This window comes from Octopus bimaculoides, chromosome 10 (assembly GCF_046866305.1).
Source record: "Octopus bimaculoides isolate indiv1 chromosome 10, ASM4686630v1, whole genome shotgun sequence".
Classification (NCBI taxonomy): domain Eukaryota; kingdom Metazoa; phylum Mollusca; class Cephalopoda; order Octopoda; family Octopodidae; genus Octopus; species Octopus bimaculoides.
The window spans coordinates 85,110,608-85,120,607 of NC_142937.1; the positions used below are offsets into that span (position 1 = coordinate 85,110,608).

The 10,000-nt window shown below is 38.2% G+C and overlaps 1 protein-coding gene across 2 annotated transcripts in view; it reads left to right on the top strand.

Annotated features, from left to right (window-relative positions):
• Positions 1-6,002: 6,002 nt before the first annotated feature.
• Positions 6,003-10,000, top strand: part of LOC106871330 (uncharacterized) — a 79,205-nt gene continuing 75,207 nt past the window's right edge. The window contains exon 1 of one of the 2 annotated variants that reach the window (XM_089358915.1): positions 6,003-6,115. The gene's annotated coding sequence lies outside the window, so the exon portion shown is untranslated. Of the gene's footprint in view, positions 6,116-6,369; positions 6,488-10,000 lie in introns of those variants that run through there. The other variant, XM_089358914.1, reaches the window with a different exon arrangement.

Genomic DNA, 10,000 nt, shown 5'->3' on the forward strand with positions numbered 1-10,000 from the left:
AAAAGAGTAAAAAAGTATAACATACATATATATAACATATATATAACATACAGAAATTTGCACTACTGGGCACTGCACACATCCTACGCAAAACACTTTCAATACAGTAACCATAAGAGCCTCACAACAAACCACAGCACAAACCCAAGGCACACAGAGCAGCGCTCGGTAGTGAAGTGAAAGCACGTTATAAAAATAAAACTACTGAATAATAATAATAATAATAATAATAATAATAATAATAATAATAATAATAATAATAATACAGACAGACAGTGGCTCCCATGGCTTTTGATCTTAACTGACTGGAAATGTTGTCATATACATTGTTTTGTCTTGGTATAAAAAAAAAAAAGGACTACAGCAAATATTCTGTTCATTACTACAGATTTACTTGTCAGTCGTTTGACCTTAACCAGTTGAGCATTTCCCTTGATGGCTGACGATATGTGCATCTCTGATCATGAGCAGAAGTAGTGGTGGAGCATCATAGCCATGTTTTAAGATGAATTGTTAGCGGTTTGGATAATTAATCTCTGGAAACATGGGTTTTTTATTCAGCATCCTTAAACAACCCTTATTCAGGGACCTTTCTAACTGGGCCCCATCTGCAAGTTCATGCACTGTTAATCTTGATATGAGATCACTATGTCACACACATATGGTTGTGATGCATGTGCCTGGTGTACCTTTGTCAGACGGGTAGTCATGGTGTGTACACTGGGCTTTGTATATTTTACTCCAGTGTCATTTTCATGGCATGGACTGCTCTCTTACTCAATAATAATAATAATAATAATAATAATAATAATAATAATAATAATATTAAAGACGCCCAAATTGCCAAAAGCAAGTTCATGACTCTGAAAAAATTTATACGGGATGGTCAAATTTGCATGTTTTATGACAAATACTCATCATAAGATCAAACTTAAACAAGAACAACGTCGTCAGTTATCTCACAAAGTGATATTCACTGTGCATGATAGCATTTTCAATAAAAAGGAAGGGTGGAGACCGATTTGAGATAGCAATTGAATAAAATAAAATGTTAAAAGGAAACTGAAAAGAAAAAAACAATGAGCAATTTATAAGCCACATCATAGATTTTATATTTCAGAAACAAAACAGGATACGTAAGCACTACAGACATATTTGATTGGGTTACTTTGTCGGCAGATGAAATGTTTCTTTGTGTTATTGACTAGGTTAAGTATATGAAGGTGATCTCAGAACATGTTTCTGGCTTTATCAAATTTACTTACGTTGAAGCAACTCCCAAACACGTGTTAATACTTAATCGTCAATTGCACATCATTGGATTAAATTCAGCTATTTAAATGATCCCGACTTAAATGCTGAACCTTATACTCGGTTAACAGTTAAATGAGAGTAACAAACAAATGAAAAAACCCTGGAGAAATAATTGTTTGTTTTTTTTATTCTTTTCTTTCTAAATTTGGCACAAGACCAGCAATTTTTAGGAGTGGTGTAACTCGGTTATATCCACTTCAGTACTTGGCTGGTATTCTATTTTATCGGTGGCATTTGAACTCAGAACGTAATGCCACGAAGCATTTTGTCGGTCGTGCTAATGTTTCTGCTAGCATGCTCAGTTGAACCTGATGGAATAAAACTGGTTTCAGTTTTCGGCACAGGTCCATCGGAGGAGGGTGCAAGTCGATTACATCGACCCCAGTGCTCAACTGGCACTTGCATTTATCGACCCCGACAGGACAAAAAGGGAAATCGACGTCGGCGGAATTTGAACTCAGAACGTAGCAACGGGCAAAATATCGCTAAGCATTTCGTCCGGCGCGCTAATGATTCTGCCAGCCCGCCGCTTTGGCTGGAGAAATAATATTAATTTCAAATTTTAGCAAAAGGTCAGTAATTTTGGACGAAATGCCGTTAAACATTTTGCCCGTGTGCTAACGATTCTGCCAGCCCGCCGTCTTGAACACATTAAATATCATAATAATAATAATAATAATAATAATAATAATTTTACCATAAGGGCAGCTATTTGGGGAGAGGAGACGAGCCGATTACATCGATCCCTGAAAGGATGAAAGGGAAAGTCGACCTCGGCGGAATTTGAACTCAGGACATGGCGACGGGCGAAATACCGCTAAACATTTCGACTGGCACGCTAACGACTCTGCCAGCCCATTACCTTGGCTGGGGAAATAATATTGATTTCAAATTTCGGCAAAAAGGGTTTCAAAAATCCTCTTTATTGGTTCCGATTGCATATGCAAAAGAATGACGGGCGATCACATATTTGATGTCACCGAGGTGAACCACTTAAAAGCAAAAATGATTAGACATTTATTACTATCTCCAACAACATACTATTCTTAACAGATTTCTTTCTTGTTCTCTGTATTCTTGTTTTTTTGGGGGGGGTTTTTTCAACGATAGAAGGCGATAGTCCAGCGTGATCTGGTTTTCACTGAAGTCTTGTTTGTCGACCTTGGTTTCGCCAATATAAAAGCGTAATTTAGAGGAAGAACACAAAAAGAACCTAAATTTATCACCTCTTCTTCATGAATAATCTAAATATTACATTCTAAATAGATGCCTCATCGATTATAAATATATATATATATATATATATATATATATATATATATATATATATATATATATATATATATATATATATATATATAAACACACACACACACACACACACACACAAACACACGCACACACATACACAAACATGTATATATATATATATATATACATATACGACGGGCTTCTTTCAGTTTCCGTCTAGCAAACCCACTCACAAGGCTTTGGTCGGCCCAAGGCTATAGTAGAAGACACTTGCCCAAGGTGCCACGCAGTGGTGCTGAACCCGGAACTATGTGGTTCGTAACCTACATACCACACAGCCACTCCTACGCCTTTAGAAATAATCCTGAAATTTGGTGGAGGAGAGCGGTCGATTTCATCGATCTCAGTGATTAGCTGGTACTTAATTTATCGACCCCGAATGGATGAAAGGCAAAGTCGACCTCGACGGAATTTGAACTCAGAACGTAGCGACGGACGGAATACCGCTAAGCATTTGATTCTACGTGTTAACGCTTCTACCAGCTCACCGCCTTTTCCGACTTTAGAAATGATAATCGGAAAAAAATACATAACTAGAACACACGTACATTTATCATCATAAAAAAATGTCTCATTGGATAATGTAATAAAAAAAAATAAGATTAGTTGGTTATGGTAGTGGACATTACTCTTGTTTAGTTTATTTTTGTAGGCAGGTGGATACAAGAAAACTGATTTAGTGAAGCTAAAATTAGACGTACCATTTCTGTTTTGAGTTAAATATTTGTGAGGTAGCATTGGTCTTCATACTGGAGCTTGTCCTGTCTTGTAAGTCCGGTAGTATTTTGAAATAGAAAGATGATCATTTCTGTTTTTTTTTATTTTTTTAGTTAAGTTTGGATATTAGGTGATGATGATAAGGAAGATGATGATGATGATGATGAGGAGGAGGAGGATCCTTTCTACTATAGGAGCAAGGCATGGCATTATAGGGGGGGATTAGTCCATTATATCGAACTCAATGCTCAACTGCTGCATATATTAATAAACTCAAATGGATGAACAATAAAGACCGACCTTGGCGGAATTTTGAACTCCAGGATGGACAAAAGGCCGCTGAGCATTTTATCCAGATCATAACGATTATATCATATCGCCACCCTAATAATAATCTTTTCTACTTCAGATACAAGGCCTGAAAGTTCGGGAGAGGGGGGGTAGTCGATTACATCGACCCCAGTTCTTAATTTATCGACCCCGAAAGGATGAAAGGCAATGTCTACCTCGGCAGAATTTGAACTCAGAACATACAGACGAAATTCCGCTAAGCATTTTGTCCGGCGCGCTAACGATTCCGCCAGTTTGCCGCCTTAATAATAATACTAATAATTATTATTATTATTTCATTTATTAGCCACTAGGATCGACATATAGGGGACGATACAGTAGACATGGACAGTGTGGATTTGACACAGAAACAACGAGTACACAAAACAATAACAATGATATCCAACAAAAGAATATAACAACGAAAGTTCCCCAACAGAGAGGGGGAGGTAACCACCTGGAGTTTGCTCAGGTACCCCACCAATCCTGAACCACTCGATGCTTCGAGGGCATCTGGGAAGAGCACCCTTCTCCTTCTCAAATTTACTAGCCTACAGGCGCATTATTGGTCCACTCACACGTGCAATTTTCGCTACATTCACCCACCTTTTGGCAAATTTATTGTAACGGTGACCACACCTGTTCACCGTTTAGGCAGAATATCTGGAAATGCCGCAGCCTCAGAGCATGTCTGCGCATCATTAGCCACGACATGCCCAGCCCTCCGCATAGAGGGTGTCGACAGAAGATGGACCGCCTCACCAATGGAACCTGTCCCCTCCACAGGAACAAGCCGCCGTGAAAACGACCGCCGAGTATTGGTGGCCGACCCCATCAAACCTATCCAAATTGATCAGAATCCGACTCATGCCAAGCTCTTTACTCATGGCTATATTTGCTTGGGATAGTGCTTGACCAAAATTTTGAAATCTACGTTTAGCAGAGTTGTGAAGCTAAAATTTTATTCAAAATTTGATACCCGCTTGTTTGCGTCCTTTCTTTGCAATGTTACCGTTCCTCTACTCGCAGAACTGGGAACTCTCCCGTTCTGCTGGCAGTTGCGGTTTGATATCGCTAAGAGGCCTTCAAACAAGTCTGGTATAAATATCATTAGGCAGGCCATCTAACCCAAGCGATTTCCCCTCCACCCATCCATACTTTTGCGACTGTTAATGGCCTTTCACAATGCTCCGCTTCTCTTCCTAAGGGTCGCGTTATGCCTTCAAGGTAGTCACTGAAGTCCGTCCTTCGTTCCGGTCTGTCATTCGTCCCAAAAAGTTGAGCGAAGTGCTGCTGAAATGCTACACACATCTGCTCAGGCCCGAGTAACGTGTACGCATTTTGATCTACTAAAGACCGAATTGTGGCATTGTTACTATGTTGCACCCCCACCGTTCGGGCCTATCGAGCGGCTTTCGTTTCCTTGTATCTTAAAGTATGTGCCTTAACTCTTATAATGCAACCTTTGTGCTTAGTGTTGAAGAATTGACCTCTTCTTTTTTCTATTCATTACTTGTCACCATTCTTCCCCGTCACCTTCATCACTCGATATATTTTAGGGATCCCAGTCGGGGGAAAGGTATGTCTTGGATCTCATTACCTTTTTGTTTTGTTGTTGTTGTCTGGGGGTTTTCAGTTGCTTATATTGTTGATGATGAGGCGGTTCCTGAGCGCAGTTTTACTTTCGTTATTTTTTGTTGCAACTGCTTCAAAATCTGGTGATTCGTTGCTTTGATGGTCGCTGAAATTGGTGTTGCAGTTATTGTTCTTGCAGCTGCATTCTTATTTCATTATTACCCACAAGGGGCTAAACATAGAAGGGACAAACAAGGACAGACAAAGGGATTAAGTCGATTACATCGACCCCAGTGTGTAACTGGTACTTAATTTATCGACCCCGAAAGGATGAAAGGCAAAGTCAACCTCGGCAGAATTTGAACTCTGAACGTAACGGCAGACGAAATACCACTAAGCATTTCGCCCGGCATGCTAACGTTTCTGCCAGCTCGCCGCCTTGTGCAGCTGCATTCTGCTATTAATGTTGCTCCTGGTTTCTTTTGTGTCGCTGTTGTTATGATGATGTTAGAAGTGGTGCACTTGTTTCTTCATTTTTTTTTCTTTTGTTTTGGGAAAAAGCCTTAAGATAGTTCATGTCATCACCCAAGTGGCACTTCAGCTTTATACTCTCAACAGCCATGTATAGTTGTGAGACGTCAGCCAGATTGATCAGATCTGGTATCATCTTTCTGGCTTGATTGTCAACCTGACGAGAATTTCTAAGCCATGGCCTGGCCAGTTCTGTTTCTGCAGCCTCTGTATTTGCAGAATGCAGGTCTTTTCTACATCGAAGGGAACCGCCGACACCAACCAGTACATGTTAATTTCGGGTGGGGGATTATGCCAACTATTTTGATTTTGACAACTCTTCGGCCAAGGTAAACAGGTATGAGCGCCAATTTCTCACTTTCAGTATTGTTGTTGAGTGTTTCATCGCTTCTTCTGTTGGAAATCTCACCTCTACCACACCATACTTTCTTCTAGCAACGTAACTCTTAATACTCCAGACTGGATTTAGATATTTTGCTGTCTTTTTGTATCGCCTGCTCATTTCCTTTTTTTTTTTTTTTCTTTTTTTCCATACTAATTGTTCTAAAAGTAACCATTTTGAAATTTGCTTCCTGTTGGACGAAAAACGGGAGAGTTAAATTTATATCTTCCGTGTTTCATCAACATGTGTTTTTCCTGTTTTAACTCGTCGGCTAGGATAATAATTTTTCTTGCATTCGGCGGGCAATATTAGCGAAGGCAGCGACGGGTAAGTTCTCTATTGTGTTTTCTTTTCTATTGTGTGTGTGGTAACAGCGGCGGAGGTGGAAATTGTTGGCGTGTTAGCCGTGGTCGGACAGTCTAAAATTTTGTCCATGTCGTTTCCATGTTTGTTATGACTTCCGCAGAGGTTGTTGTCGATATCATGCACTTTCTAATTTGTCAAGTTGTTGCTTATGTTGGTTCTGTTGCTGTTAACGTTGTTGTTATTTCGCTTGGTACTGGCTGTAGCACTGGTGGTGCTGCTAATTTGAGACAACGGCGAGAAAGCTGCATCAAAATTTTCTTCTCCTTTTTCTTTCATCTCGGCGTTTGTCGAAGAATTCCAGACCATGATTTGTGACCTCAAAGAGTTGAAATTGGGTGAAACTAAGTTCACAAATGATTGCTTGTAAACTTGTAAAAAACGACATGGGACAGCAAAATATAACATTAAACTTTTCGAAACAACCAAAATTTTAAAAAAATATTTGCTGAGCTTCTTCTCTTTTCAAGTATTAGTATAATAATAATAAACCTTTCTTCTAAAGGCACAATATCTGAAATTTGGTGGAAGGGGACTAGTCGATTACACTGATCCCAGTGTTTCACTGGCACTTATTTTATCGACCCCGAAAATACGAAAGGCAAAGTCGACCTCGGTGGAATTCGAATTCAGAATTTATAAACGGACGAAGTGCCGCTAAGTATTTTGTCCGATGTACTTACAATTCTGTCAGCTCGCCCAGAAGGGAAAGAGATTGGCAAGGATTTACAAAATCGAATTACGATTCAATTGGCGTTTACCTAAGAAGGTAAAAAAAAAAAACATGAAGACAAAAAAAAGAAGAAAATAAAATGAAATGAGACCCTTCCGAAATTTTACCGCCGAATATACAAGCAGACATTCAAATAAATCTTATAATCGCTATACATGTTCATTATTTGCATCCAAAAAATGAGCTCATTTACTGGAATGGGATATAAAGCTTCCCTTGAAAGAGTGAGAAAAACCAGATCTGAATTCCCTCAGTCGTACCCATCACACTTTCATTTTCATTTTTGGTGATCACGCAGAGAAAGACTATATGTCACTCCTTGCCAAAAAAGAGAGAATTAAGGTATATTCACGATGACGTTGGTTGGCAATTGGATCCATCGCACTTATTAGAACAAGATTTCAATATAACTGCTCAAGTGTGCAATGCTTAAATCGTGAACGAATTTGTGCTACACGGTTTCATCGATTTCTGCAATACTGGATAAACTATAAAAATGTGTATGATTTCCATACTGCAATTTACAGATTGTTAAATCCACAAGGATGTACAAATTATCAAAATTGACTGTGGGATTTTATGAAAAGTAGTATGCCAAAATGCAAGACAAATATAGTGCTAAATCAAAGGCCAGATATTCTACAATCTGGCACAATTCAATTAAAACTGTTGTGTACAGGGCTGTGCAATCATATTTATCATGTTCGTGTACACTCGAGGTCGGTAAATTAAGTACCAGTTACGCACTGGTTTCTATGTAATCGACTTAACCCCTTTGTCTGTCCTTGTTTGTTCCCTCTATGTTTAGCCCCTTGTGGGCAATAAAGAAATTAGAAACGTTAGCACGCCGGTCGAAATGCTTAGCGGTATTTCGTCTGTCTTTACGTTCCGAGTTCAAATTCCGCCGAAGTCGACTTTTGGAGTCGGTAATTTAAGTACCAGTTGCGTACTGAGGTCGATCTTATCGACTGGCTCCCTCCCCCAAAATTTCGGGCCTTGTGTACCTAGAGTAAGAAAGAATATAGTCTATTATAAATGATCTTGGCATTCTCTTTCTTTTGCATAAAACATTCTTTACATTCTGCTGTTGTTTTATTGCCCTTTATTTACGATTATTATAAATTTCATAGGTAAATATTTTTCTGGGAACGAATTACGATTGATAACATTGCTACAATGGGATATTATTGCTCTGCTTTACGTATTTTCACTTTACGAGCGGTCTCCGGGAACAAATTAACTCGTATATCGAGGCATTAATGTATACACCAAAGCATCCGCAGTTATTCACTTCACAGAACAGATGGATATAATTAATAACACAAATAATAAAAGAAAGACTAATAATGACTAACATCAAACACTGCATATTTCATAAACAAAATTCAATACTAACAGTATTGTTTTCCTGACACTGGAAGTTATTTATTCTGTCGGTGTAAAGCTTCTTTGTCAATAAACTACTTGAAGTTAAGTATTTGTTAATATATTATTTCGACATATGCTTCCGGCTTTATCAAACTTACTTACATTCAAACTACTCCCAAACACATGTTAACACTTAATCCATGACGACACCACATTGGATTAAATTTAACAATTAAAATCGTGTCATTTTTTTTTATGTTGAAAGTTATACTCTGCAGATAAATGAGAATAAGAAACAAATGAGAAAAAAAGAAACCTTTGTGGAAACAGGAACAATGTTAGAAGGCAAATATCAACTGCTGTATGTTTATTTATGTAGTAGCGTTAGTGTCAATATACTTAACACCGTGAATATTAAAAAAAAAATTAGAAATAATTCATCTACAAGAAAAAAGATCTATTTACACATGTCAAATAATATATCAGTTCTTCTTGAAGTACGGGAGTATTGGAGATGTTTCCATCTCATTAGATCCATGCACCGCAGTATAGCATTAGTCTTCTACAATCTCCACAATATTTCAAAACAAATATTTAGGTAGCTTCTTAGGAGACAACAATGATTCCCCCAAACTACCACCACCACCACCACCAGTAGGTCATAGACATTTTTATAGTATATCCAGTAATCTAATCATAACTCTGGGCAACGAAAAAAAATTTTTGTCTGGTGCCTGGAATATTTCAATGAATTTTTGAGTGATTTCGCCTGCTAAATTCAAATATATCTTCAGTTTTTCTCTATCAGGGGTAGTTTTCTGACTAGACCTGATAGAGTAAGTATTTTATTCATACAAAGGGCATTTAGGTTACAATGATAGCAGTCGTCCACGTGATTATAAGGCTCTCGTCATACCATTGTTATTACAACCCTCATACTTTTCCTTGTTTCTTTAGTCCATTGTCGCAAATGTTCTGTACACTGTTTGCAGAAACTATGCGGTACCCAGTGTTTATCTTGGTCTCCCAGCTTGACCCCAAAATATGCCATATACGCTCTTTCAACAAAATCAGTAATGTTGTTTTTGATTTTCAGGTAATGTGTATTCTCCATAAACACATTTTCTCCACATTTGGAGAATTAACGGAACACTTTCTTGAAGTGGAAATCTTGCTCATTTTCTATTGCTTAGTTTACCACATCTGAAAAGTATGGAAAAAGACACAAACTTAGAATTAGAATAAGGTAACGAACATTGCGCACTGGACGTACACACATACATAGTGACTATAGGGATATTCAATAACTTAAAAACTAGATCTGGTAGGCCCAAAAGAAGGTCGTATTTGGATTCAGGAGACAGATTTTGTATAGG